Source organism: Nannospalax galili, unplaced genomic scaffold, assembly GCF_000622305.1.
Source record: "Nannospalax galili isolate Female #2095 unplaced genomic scaffold, S.galili_v1.0 scaffold685, whole genome shotgun sequence".
NCBI lineage: Eukaryota > Metazoa > Chordata > Mammalia > Rodentia > Spalacidae > Nannospalax > Nannospalax galili.
Genome location: NW_008353482.1, coordinates 1,432,883 through 1,447,082, shown reverse-complemented (window position 1 = coordinate 1,447,082; position 14,200 = coordinate 1,432,883).

Genomic DNA, 14,200 nt, shown 5'->3' with positions numbered 1-14,200 from the left:
AACAGAATCAAAATTCAACTAAACAAAAGCAGAAGAGAATTTCCCATGGGACACAAAACAAACAAAAGACATCCATATGCCCAAACGGCAATGCAAAAATACAAATAACATGAAAAACCAAGAGAATATGCCTCAACAAAACCCACAAGCCCTACAGAAGTGTACTACAATGAGAAACAACCTGGGGAAACTAATAAGGCAGAATTTTAAAAAAATGTAAATATGTGTATGAGTATGTGTGTGTGTGTGTGTGTGTGTGTGTGTAATTATATATAAACATGATCAAAGAATTAAAGAAAACACAAACAACTCAAAGAACTCAAACAGGATAGGAATAAACATGTGATGGAAACTCAAGAAAATACAAATATATGGCTTAATTAAATAACAAGAACAATTCAGGACTTAAAAAGTGAGTTCACAAAAGAGATAGAAACATTGAAGAAAATGCAAGCTGAAATGAAGAATAGAAAAACTCAATAAGTTAATTTGAAACAACAGGAGAAAGCCTCACAAGTATAATGAATGAAATGGAAAACAGAATATCAACCTGGATGACAAAGTTGAACAACTGGACTCCTCAAGGAAAGAGTTTGAAAAAAACACAAGAATATAATATGCAGGAAATGTGGGACACCATGAAAAGAACAAATCTACCCATCATAGTCTTAGCGAATGTAGAAGAATTTCAGATCTTCAACAGGATTATAGAAGAAAATCTCCCTAAATTAAGAAAAGACATACGTGTACAGATACAAGAAGCACATGGAACATCAATTACACAGGAACAGAACAGAAACTCCCCAAGGCATAGCATACTAAAAACACTAAACGTACAGAACAAAGAGAGAATATTGAAAGCTGCTACAAAAAAAAGTCCCATCAGATTTACAGCTGAATTTTCAATGAAAACTATGAAAGCCAGAACAAACCTGGAACTGTGCTCCAGTTTTAAATTACCATGGAGCACACGTCAGAATACTTCACCCAGAAATACTATCTATCATAGTTGAAGAGGAATGGAAAAAATTCCAAGACATGAATAGGGTGAAAGAACTCATGTTCAAAAACCAGCCGTACAAAGAATACTCAAAGCAAGGCAAAGGAAAGAAGAAAGGAATGGCTATATCAAGAGGTTACAGAAAGGAAATGAAGGAAGTTGAAATTATAGAAACACAAATTATGACCAAGAACACAAACTAATTAAAATGACAGTAACCAGTGCATATCTTTCAATAATAACTCTAACTATCAATGGCCTCAACTCCCCAATCAAAAGACACAGGTTAGTGGAATGGATTAAGAAAGGAAATCTATCTTTTTGTTGTCCTCAAGAAACTCATCTCACCTTCAAGGATAGGCACTACCTTAGGGTGAAATGGTTCAAAAAAATATTCTAAGCAAATGGCACTAAGAAGCAAGCAGGTGTTGCAATTCTAATATTTGACAAAATAGATTTCAAATGAAAACTATTTAGAAGACATAAAGAGGTTCACTTCATTCTAATCAAAGGAACAATTGACCAAGACAATATAATAATAATAAACATATATGCAATAAACTCTGGTGCACAAATTTCATAAAAACATTACTACAATACTATAAAACACAGATTAACACCAACTCAGTTACAGTAGGGGACTTCAATACCCCACTGTCACCAGGGGATAATAGACAGGTCAAATGGACAAAAAATAAGAGACATCCAATTTAAGTGACATCTTACATCAAATGGACCTAAGAGACATCTAAAGAATATTCCACCCCAGCACCAAAGAATATATTTTCTACTCTACAACCCATACAAGTTTCTCTATAATGGACCACATACATACTGGGACACAAAAATTCCAAGAAACACAAAAACTTGAAGTATTTTCATGCATTCTATTAGAGTACAATGCAATAAATCTTACAATCAACAGCAAAAGAAGCTCTAGTAACTATACATGAACTCATGGAGATTAAACAACACACTCTTGAATGAATAATGTGTTAAAGAAGAAATTTAAAAAGAAATAAAAGTATTCCTGGAAAGAAATGAAAGGCTAATACAGCACAACAGAAAAAGGAAACTTTTAAAGTGTCTTCTGGGACACTTTAAAAACAATCCTAAGAGGGAAGTTTAGAGGGCTCTAAGTGTTTATATTAAAAAACAAGAAAAAGCACATATAAAGGACTTAACAGTACATCTCAAGACACTTGAAAGGCAAGAACAAATCAAACCCAAACCTAGTAGATGAGAAGAAATGACAAAACTCAGAGCAGAAATTAATGAAATAGAAGAAAATTAAACAATACAAAGAATCAGTGACTGTAAGAGCTGGTTCTTTGAAAAATTAAACAAGACAGACAGCTATTAGCCCAGGTAGCAAAAAGAAAGAGCAAATCCATATATAACAATATCAGAGATGAAAGGGGAGACATCATAACAGACACTGAAAAAATTCAGAACAGTATAAGGAAACACTTTAAAAACCTATATTCTATTAAGTTTGAAAATCTAAAAGATTTTTTAAAATATTTGTTTCCAAGACATGGCTGCTGATCCATCTCAGTAGGATTTCTCCTACTATAAAGACAAATGAAAAGAAGTAGGAACATATAAACAAACATTCACTGCTGCAATAATCTAACCTATGGGTGTAAATGCAAATGCTTAGATGATACCTTAGCAGGTACATCACGTCCATCTAACAAACAACTGCAGCGGCTTCCCCACTGGGGCCTATGACTTCACCTACCACTGGTGGTTAGTCTAGGTTGTACTAGATGTGTGTTTCTCCCACAGGAGTGGACCTTAAATCTAGTCAGAAAATTTCAGTTATAGATATATTAATTGATCCACTATTGCACCAGTAGGTACATCTTACTTGGTATGTCGGTAATGCAGCACGTGAGGGTCCATCATTAAGTAGAGCTTTTGGGGACCATTTTCCCTAATGATTCTGCTAAGCAACTTCTGGCACTATGAACACCTACCTTCTGGTGACAGAGAGTTTCCATCTTATTCTTAGCTTGATCTCTTCCTTTCCCACACTCACATCATGGTGTCTTTAGCAACAGGGTCTTATGACTGTTTCTGGTGTGTAATCGGCATTAGCGGCAATAGCCTTTTTCATTTGGAGGACTCCAGGGCCTCTCTGGCCAGTAGCTAATGGTGGGGGGGGGGCAATCTATGCTGGTACTGGAATATTCATTTAAGAATCGTACAGTTTTGGGGAGCCTCTATTTTTATTTTTATAAGATATGTGTTGTTTACTCTGACATTTACAGGATTAGGCTGTTGTAGACTTTCCCCAACTATCCTGGTGGGTATTACTTGTGCCTTATCAGATCACAAAACTCCCAAGAATTTTAAGTTATACCTGACATTTGTTTCTTCAGGTGTACTTGATATTTCTCAAAAGGGTTTCACATCTCTAAAACATTCAGAGGTTAACATTAATACTAAATCAAACATAAACAAGGTCTAACACAGAATGGAAAGACTTTATCCATTTGTATTAATTGTGTTCTCAACATATTTATGTTGGGTACAATAGCATGGATAAGAGACATTAACAGTTCTTTTCTATCTTTAGTTATCTTTTCAGAGTCATTACACATCCTGGGGTTTCCTCATGGAGGCCCCTGCATTTTCTTATCCTTGATAAACTCACTGGGGCTGGCTCAAGTTGACTGACCCTGCATAGAGCCAAGGCGGAATAGGGTCCCTCTTGTCTCTGCTGCATCTGTTGGTTCCCTGAGTTAGGTAGGTATTGGGTCTGCCTCCTGGCTATAGCCATATCTGTTGTCTTTCCACTGGCATGGCTGCTGGTGGAAATCCTGGCTGAGCAAACTGCCTCCATCCCTAGCATAACCTTTCTCAGGAGAGAAGTGTACCTTGTTTAATATTCAGCAGGGTCCTTATCCAACCTGGGACAAATTTTATCTTGTGTATGCCTTTTGTGTACTATTCCTCAGGTTTTAAAACCTCCACAAGCTCTATAGCACAGAATTTGTATTTTTGTCAATCTTTTCTTTAGGATTTTGGGCTAGACACAAATTTTGCCACATCTGCCTTTCAGTAACCCAAATGGACCTCTTTCTCTGTTTTGTCTTTCTTATATCTCTTTTAGGTTGCTCTACTATTTTACAGACAGGTTTTATACGCTGGTGTAACTCATTCAGATATGTCAAAGCCTTTCCTCCTTCACAAAGATCCTGCCCCACTAAGGGACTCCTCCAAGCCATTAAAGCTCAACACCAATCTCAAAGTCCCTGTTGGATCAAGTTCTTTAAATTTCTAGTGAACACAGTCCTGTCTGGCCCAGTGACTGGGCATCATACATTGATTTTCTCATACCTAGTTCTCTCAGTAATGCCTGTCCCTCTTCTATGGTCCTCCAGTGCCTGATATCCATGGGAACCTCCATTGGTAATGATCAAGTGTCTCTAATATCTCGCACAAGCCAGTCAATCAGGGACTGCTTCCCCTTGTAACGCCTCAAGTTATGCAGCCTATGTCTCAAGGAGATATTGATGGTTATATCGCTCAGCTTTAATGCTTCTGCAGCACATAAAGTAATATCATTTGCTCCCTTGTCTCATATCCTCACAAGCCATGTGGTTAGGGGCTCCTTCATTGCTTGTTTGAAAGTCTTCCCTAGTACTTACAGCTTCAGTGTGATGGCTATATTTCCTTGTACAATGGTTAAGGTCTCCATTAGCATGTTGAAACATGAACTGTTTCTTTCTTTGTATTAAAAGTTGAATCTGAGGGGCATCGTTAGCTCTTTCTAGGTCCTTCCCTTCCGTATTGCTATCTGCCTTCTCCCATGATTCCCATGTTTTGGGGTCCCAGGATGAGCCTTGTATTATGGATCTAATCTGGGCTCTTTTCCCTTTCTGGCCCCTTAGTCATAAAAAAATGGCAAACTAACATCTCCATCTCTTTTTTTCTCTTATACAATATACTGACAAGGTCAGAGCCCAGTACTGAAGCCAGTCTTACATTTCTTTCTCCCTATAATTCCTCTTTTACTTTTTCAGTGCTCCCCACCCAGGTTATGGGCTCCACCTGGGACAAATCTTTTATTATACAAAGAAGTGGCCAAGTGCATCTACAGCTGCTTGCTGAAATTTTGGCCATTGCCTTATGTCCAAGGCTTGCAAAATTTGCTCTAGACATTCTACAGTCCTAAAGCATCTCTATACACACTTGATGGACCCCATTGCTTAAGCAGGCATGCTATTTTATACCATTTACAAGAGGATGACCATCCCAGGATTTCCCCTACTGACCTCATCCACTTAGGTGACCTCACCCTAGTTAAATATCTCACTATCCACTGCATTATCCATACCATTGCCTCTATCCCCACTAGGCTTGTGAGGATAGCCCACCTTGTCAATATTTCTTTTGCCCACACTCTCCCCTCACCCAACTTTTCTTCAGTTGTCGGTCTCCTTCCCCATATCAGAGACATCACCATTGTTCTTTCCAAACTCTTCCTTTTTTGTCATATCCTGCTCAACTGTTGCTAAAAATTACTGCTGGTTGCTAAAAATTAATGCTGGGAGGCCTATGTGGCTTCTGGCCCCCTCCTCCCACTGTACTTAAAATGAGGTAAAATTTCTCCAAACTATGGTTTGGAGAACCATAGTTTTGGCTTCCATACAGGTCAAAAGGTGAGGGGCTTACTTACAAAAGTGTGGGTAAGTGAGAACTTCCTTCCTAAATTGTGGCTGTGATCCCGTGACCTCCAAGCAGTGGCCACACCCTCCCTCTGGCTTCCCCTGTCCCTATCCTTAGTCCCTCCCCCATGTACCACTCAGGCCAGCTGGTTGGACTGAAGGCATGATGGACTCTCTCTGCCCCTCTCCTCCTATGGAGTATCCATAGTCAAGTTTGTCTGTGGCAATCAAAGCAAGTGGATGAAGAAGCTTAAGAAGAAGGTATCTGTCCACAACTTAGTGGTCCATCTTGCCAGGCAGAGGACAAGTCCATACAATAGACATTTTAGAAAAAATTAACTTTAGCTGGTAATGTGAACCCCAAACTTTGTAGCCATTTGGTCAAAAGTGTGGATGGCCTGGAATCCTTGAGCTTGTAGCTAGTGTGTGATGTAAAGATGATCTTGTGGAAGACTCTACCCTTAGTATGTGAAGTTTAACGTAGGTCATTATAGTTAGAGTCATAATTGTACTGCACATCACCCTGAAATGTGTGGATATAAGTGTGATCAGAGATGAAACAGATGAGACAGTAAAACAGAAATTATATAAACAGAAGCTTCTAAAGCCAAATATTGCCAAGAAAACTTTCAAAGCAAATTTGAGAAGTTTCTGGAGGCTGAGAGACTTTGAACACTCCCTACATGAGCCTCACTATGCTTCCATGATAGGAACCTTCAAAGGATGGTCTTAGTGTGGGAACAAAGAGAATTACAATGAAATAAAGCCAGAGTCTTCTGATAAGGCCTTCTGTGAAGGGAGTCACTAGGGCTCAGTTCTGAAACTTTAAGCTTAGAAAAAGGAATTTCTTCTAATTCATCTCCGTTTAGACTTTCTATTTTACCTAAAGCAGAAAAATCATGGTCAACAGTGGGGAGGGCTACATGTAAATATACCAGGCATTCTATAGTCTGAAAAAAAGACTTGGGGAGAGGAGAGACCACATGCCATGGAGGAAAGACAGATACATGTGGGGTATCCACAGACATAGACACTGACACAAGAGAAGGCTAATACTTATGCAGAAATTTGAGGAATGTCCAATATCAGATCATCATACCAGCAAGGCATGTGTGCTTAAAATGTGTCTGCATTTCGCTTATGTTCCGAAGTTTTGGGAGAGGCTACATTTAAATGTACTGGACTAGTTTATGTGGTAGAGTAAATGTTAAGGTGGAAACACTTTCAGGCAGCAGCATGAATATTATATACACTGCTTTTAGCCAGGTTTATGGTAAGAATCAGGAGCAAAGGCAGAGAAGAAAATTTTGAAAAACTCAGTTTTGTCAAAAAAGGAGAATGTTCAAATATGCCTCCAACCAGCAAGGTCATAGATACAGGATGGCCCAGAGCCTTTGGAGGTTCCATCACACCACAGTGTACTCTGGATGCTGGAATTGAAGCAACAATATTCACATCTTCCCTGTTAGGTTTTTGTCACTTTTGGTTTGGTTCCTCCCTTTTGAATAAAGAATATTTACCCAGTGTCATTTTATCTTGATCATTTGTGTCTTTCTTTGTGTTTTTTATAGAACTTCATAGCTGAATTTGAGTCTCAGAGGAGATTTTAGACTTGAATATTTAATAATGCTGAAACATTTAAGGGTTAGGGGACCCTTTGAGCAGCATTAAATTCATTTTGTATTGCGAGATGAACATGAGGTTTGGGATCTAAGGGTGAAATGTGTGAATGAAAGTTCCCCAGAAAAAAAAATCCTGCATCTTGAAACTGAACCTTCTGCAAGGTTGATCAAGTGATTAGAACGTCAGTGATTGTGGAAAGTTTGGAATGTTGCAGGTCTACAGCTTAATTACCATTTATCTTTGGCCATCTTTAGCTCCTAAACAGCCATTCCTTGCCCACCTGTGTTTCTGACTTAATATCTTATGACTAATGATAAAAGCCTTTTGGATTGTATTAACTTAGCAGATCATCAGCTTCCACCAACCCAGGCCTAAGAAGTCTACCAGATAGCATCTAAGGCTTATAGTAGAATTCCCCTCAGTTGCTATAATCTGTCTTTTTGGTGTCCCCAACAGTGTATTTTAATAGTATCATGATTTATGACTTTCTTTGTTCTGTTACTAAAGAAATCTTTATGAACCTGTTTCTGTGTTGGATCATGGAATTTTGGGTAACCTGAATCTGTGTTCCTGGGCCATGATCACTCATATATGGCTCTAGAATAAACTATCTCTTATTACCTTTGAAGTGAGAGTCATTTTTTTAAGTCAACAAATGCTTTAATCGGTATCTGAACTGAGGCTGAAGTCTTATGAGCTAAAGGCTTAGCATCTACCTTATGGTCCTCTTGGAAAATAGTGGAACTTTTAAGGCCTGGGGCCTAGTGGAAGGAACTTAAGGTACTCAGTGTAAAATATTCTCAGGTATTTTGTTACAGTGACAGGAAGCTGACCATCACAAACAAGTGATGCAGAGATTAGGGTAACAGAGAATGTAAACCAGCTTTATGGTGACAAAATATTCAAGATAACAAATTTATTAGGTGGAAAGAGATTTTGGATCACAGTTTCAGAACTTTCAGGGGTTGAGATGCATGGTTTTGTGTGTGTGTGTGTGTGTGTGTGTGTGTGTGTGTGTGTGTGAAATTTCATTCACAGTTAGGAAAAAATACCATTAGGATAGCGTTGTATCAAAGCAAACTAGAAAGTGACCAGAAGAGCTCCTATTTGTCAAAACTGGAAAAACATAAAGCCAAAGAATAAACAGCACAATATTGGGACATAATCCAGTGTATAAAATAAATATATAATACAAAGAGAGTGAACAAAGAATAACACATGGAGGAGGACATAGCTCTCTGCATAAAAAAATTCCAAAAATTCAGGTAGATATTCTTCCTCTGAGGGAGCATCATACTCTCTAACTGAAATGCGGGATGCACATAGTGACTTCTTTCCAATGATAACATTATGGAAAAATGGAAAAGGGTGGAAGTGATATATGAGAGAAACAATGTCTCCTAGAGCGTTCTTAGTCTCATTCATAAAATAATTGAATAATGGACTCAAATGGAAGCTTTAAGATAATTTTATTAGAATTTAAAGAAGACTCCTCTGGGCAGGCAGACTGTGAATCTTAGCAGGCGTCTGGAAGAGGAGAATGGAGGAGAGAAGGAAAACAGTCATGAAACCATGCAGGTTTGGAACCCGTGTGGAGGGAGGCCAGAAAAATGGTGAACTAACAGTCACATGGCATGGAGAAGGAAGCTTTAGAGAAAAAGAAGCCTAAACTTTTAAAGCAGCCCAAAGCTTTAAGTGCATAAAAAAAAAAGATTATGCTTTTTTGAAGAATTCACAGGACTGGAGATTCAGATCCAAATAATTTCACTATCATGTAGGTATTACGAGCAAGAAATTTCACTGTCTCATTAACATACTAGATATTCTGGACATTTTTTTTAGCATAACTTAAGATGAACCCACCCTCCTAGGGATGGTCTATGGAAGGTGATTGACAAGTAAAACTAGAAAGTTAGGTCTTTATCCAAAGTAGAGATTTTATAGTCTTGACTTATAATAATAAAGATAAACTTATAATAATAAGATAAGTAAGATAAACATATAAAATTAATCATTTTATTTGTGGTTAAAATTTCATGGCAGACAAAGTTGCTTCAGGAAAGGTAGACTTCTAAAAATTGACTCCAAAGAAGCAAAACAGTAATGACAAACCTTTAGAAATCCAAAAGTTTGGAACAGTATATGGAGTATGAATTTAAAAGCAGGAACAAATCTTAACAACCATATTTGTGCATTTTTTATTTCCCTAACTGTCATCCAATTCTTGCTACTTCTGTATAGTCCTAAAAACAAACAGTCCCACAGTAAGCATAGTTCTGAAAATTAGATCTGGACAGCCAAGAGGGGGCAGAAATAGTTGTCTCTGTAAAGCACAATTCCAAGAGAAATGCCATTATTTTATGTAACAGGAAGCTGTCAGTGATCCTCACATACAGGACTTAGCTTTACTTGGTCTGACTCATAGCTCTCTTACTAGGGATAGCGTTTTACTTGAGACATTTTTGTGAAACAATCAGTGAGAATTAATTTCAGCTGTCTGAGAGTCTATTTTTTTGTTTGAGCCTAACAAAAAGATTAAACAAAAACAAAAACAAAAAACCCTCAAACAGCAACAACAACCAAACACCAAACTCAAAAATGACAAAAAATCCATATAAGGAAAAGCTTGAAATAACAATGTGCTTAGGGTTCTTCAAATCTTTATGACACATTTCCCAGAATCTAGAATCACACCATGTGAGTAGGCACATGTCATAGAAAATACATAATAGGAAGGTCAAAATTTTTCCATGATGGCTGAACTTGGGGTTTGAAAAGAAGCACTTAAAGCAGATCATTTGCAAACTGCACACTGAGTGTGGAAAGGGTGATTCAGGCTTCTGGAACAAAGGGTGGGAGGCTGAAAAACACAAGGCACTTAAATCACTGAGCTGTCATTAGCTGAGCACTAAGCAAATTGCCCAGGCTTCAGTGGCAACAAAGACAACAAAACCATATTTTTATGCAGAATTAGTTGAAGAATGCCACTAAGTAAACAGCACTAACATCAACAATAAAATCCAAATAGCAATGATAGAAAACACTAGTGGGACCTAATTTTCAGTATTGCCAAAGTGCATTGTTTCCAAGTTTTCAAAAATAGTATGAGGCATGCTAAGAAACAGAAAAATATAACTCATATACATGGAAAAAATAGTTAATTGAATCTGTCCCTCAGGACAGCAGCTTGAGAAAGGTGTCCTGACACATACAACAGATCCTCAGTAAGACTAATGATTTCTTTCTAATTAGAACCAAGTAGGCCAGCAGGCAGTGGAACAAGATACCTAAAGTAGGGAAAGAACATCTTCTGCAACCAAAACTTGTATGCACAACAAAACTTCCCTGTAAACTGAGGAAAAATGCAGACAATATTAGATGAGCAAAAGCTAGTGCTAGGGGAATATCAGGATGTCTGACAAGGACCCAGCGGTCCTCTGCTCTGTTGTGCTTAGTTTGTGAGGCTAGGGTCTGGGAGGATACTCAATGGCTACCAAAGCTACCGCAAGCTAGAGGCTTTCATATTCTTGTTGTGAATTGCAAGAATGAAATTCATACCTCTGAGGGTGAGTTTTAAGAAGAAGGCCTAAGGAAATTAGAAAGCAGAAAGGAGTAAGGCAAAACTTACCTCTACAGAGTCAAACAGATTTATTAGAAAATAAACCCGAGAGCCCTGAACCCCTGGCCAGGGCCTCAAGGAGGAAGGCACCTCCCCTCTCTGGATCAAAGCATACCCACCCTTACAGACTCAGAATTTTAATATTTTTCTCCCTTCAATGAAGGGGAAGCGGTTTGAAGCAGTAGTTGGGCCATCTCCTGCAGAAGCAGGGTGCATTTCCCCATTACAAGGAGGGGAGGAGGGTCAGTCATGCAGGACTCTGATCCAGGAATTGCTCTGTGCTTGGGATTGGGTTATATCAGGAGCAGTCAGGGAGTTGGGGTGGGGATGGGAGATGGGGGTAGGGGGTGAATTGTGAGACACAGCCTTCCAGGAAAGCCACCAGGAAGTGGTATGTGAGAAACATTCAGGACCTAATATTTCTCCATCAGAACTATTTTATTATAAGGACCTTAGGAGGGAGAAAGAAGGTAGAGCTTCTATACAGCAAGAGGGGTCCTGGAAGTGGGAGACAATGGAATCTCATTTTTTGGGAGTTAATAAAGGTTTAGTGGAGGGAAGAGGGGAGAGGGAGATGAGCTGGTCAGTACAGTTCTCATTCAAGGTGTCCAGGTCCCTTGAAACCTTGGTCATGTCCTCATCATGGCTTTCAGGAACAGTGTACTCCTTTAGTGAAAAGAGGTTAGGGAAAACAAAGTAAAGCAAATCAAAACAAAACAAAATGAAACAAGACCCCTTTCTGGAATCCCTAGCCTTTAACTATGGTGCAACCAGAGACATCTTTGGATTAGATAGTTATGGCATCTCTGACCTCAAGTAAGGACAGGTCTGAGAACATTTCCAGCCAAAAGCTGGAGAAAAGAATGTGGTCACTTTTCTTTTCAGGTCTTTTACCTTAATTGCCCTAGCAATTTCTATCCCCTGTTCTTATCACTGGGATCATGACCCTAGCAGATTTGCCCTACAATAAATGCTGGAGAGCTGTTGTGCCAAAATGACAGGACACCAGATAGTAACTCAAGTCTATATGAAGAGATCATTGGTGAAGACAAACATACAGGTAGATAAATTTAAAAAAACAGTATTAAATGCACTTTTTTCCAGCTACTATTTATCTTCTATTACACTTAACAAATCTGTGTGTATGAGTATATGCAAATATACGCTTTTATGTGTTTAAAGCACACATGTACTTATATATGCATACAGCAGTATATATTTATAAAATGAGCTGTTTATAATTTTAAGAATGTAATGTCAAAATCGAGCCTAAGCTCAGGCCTCCTCTCACAGATACTGACAGGCAACCTACTGGGGGTTTGTGAGCTCCAGTTAGCTGATTTCCTGGCCCCAGGACATCTCACCTAGGAAGTAAGTCTACTGAGTCTACATTAAAAGGGATTCCACATCCCTTCCCTACCCCCTTGTCTCCTTCCGAGGGATGAGAAAGCCTAGCTTCAGGCTCTTACCATGAATGTCTTCCATCTTCAAAAGGTATAAGAGGCTCCCTATTCTGCCACAGAGGCGCAGAGTCTCTGAAGACACTCCTTCATGCTGACTCTGGTGCTGGGGCCTGAACTTCTCAGTGCTCCCACTATGTTGTTGCTCCTCTGTCTGTCTGTCCATGGCATTAATAATTCTGATAAATCCCTTAGACCTGGTAATCTATCTTGACATCCTCTTGAACCAGTTGTTCCATCCAAAACCTAAAAATGCATAAAGATACAATTTGAGCCAGGCATAGTGGTACACATCTGTAATCCTAGCACTTTGGTGGCTGAGGCAGGAAGATGTAGAGATTGATACAAGCCTGAGCTACATAGCCAGAATACCTTAATAGAAAGATAATGATTTGTTTGATAATAGTATCTAAAAGGAAGACAGAAGGAACTGAAGAAGACTTTGTTAGCTATTGGAACTCATACATATTTAAAGGACAAAGAGCTTATAGTGACACATTAGAAAATATTTAACAAAAGGAAGAAAATAATGTATGGATTATGGATGGGGTCGCAAAGGCAAAAGACATGTAGAGAGCAGACATATAAATCAATGGAATAAAGGTGTGAACCCCAAAGAAAGGCTTAACATTAAAGCTCACGGCTATTTGATAATGGCACCAAAATAATTATGTGAAGAATATCTTTCATGTTAAGTAGTAAGAAGTGGATCTCTACAATAAGAGAATAAATTTAGACCCCTAAATTATACCATGCTCAGAAATTGAAATTGATGCAAATTTGATCACAGACCTACATTCAACTGATATAAGCACAAAAGTCTTAGAATAATTCAGACAAGTAAATCTTCATGGCCTTGAGTTTGGCTCTTATTTCTTAAAAGTGAATCCAAAAGCACAAACCAGCCAGATGTGTGGACACATGCCTGTAATCCCAGAATTGGGGAAGTAATGCAGGAGAATCTCTAGTTCCAGGTGTGCCTGGACTATGGAACTATGTCATAAGACAAAATGAAAAGAAATGAAAAACAAAAGAAAACAAAATAATCAAAAAATAGAGATCATCAAAATAAAAACCTTTTGTGCTCCTAAGGATATCATCCGGAAAGCAGAAGGACAAGGTGCAGTTATGGTTGGAGATACTTGCAAATAATATATATGATAAGGAACAAACATTTAAAAATAACGCACATTTACAGATGAAAAGAAACAAAAAATTGATGATCTCTAGGCCCCACCCTGTATGAGAAGATATTGACAGTGAATGATTGCTGAAGAAGGGAGAAACATTCTTTCTTAGGGATATAGCCACTGGTAGGTTTTTCATGTTCTGGTGGATAGCCCCACACTCATACATATATGCATAAGTCTAACTGGACTTAGTTATCAACAAAAACAAGAACAAAAGACATGACATTGGAAGGAGGGTGTGTTGGAGTAGTGGTGCCTGATGTTTTCAAGGCATCACAATTTAGTGATACTGAGAAACTTCAAACTTGGAGTACTTTGACCAAAGTTAGCCAGATCTTGTTCTGAGGGTTCTTATTCCTCCAAAAATTGTTCTTTCAGAACTGAAATCTGTGTATTCTAGTCTTCTTTGCAACAAAGGACCAACAAAGGACTCTCATACTTATTGAACAACATATCAAGAGTGGTATGAGAAAGGTATGAACAATAATTTTTTGTTTTGTTTTGTTTTTCTTAGACAGACAGGGTCTCCCTATAGCCCCAGCTAGCCTGTAGACAGGTTGGCTTGTCTCACGGAGATCCACCTGCCTCTACCTCCTACTTGCTGGGATCAAAGGATTTACTAACCACAC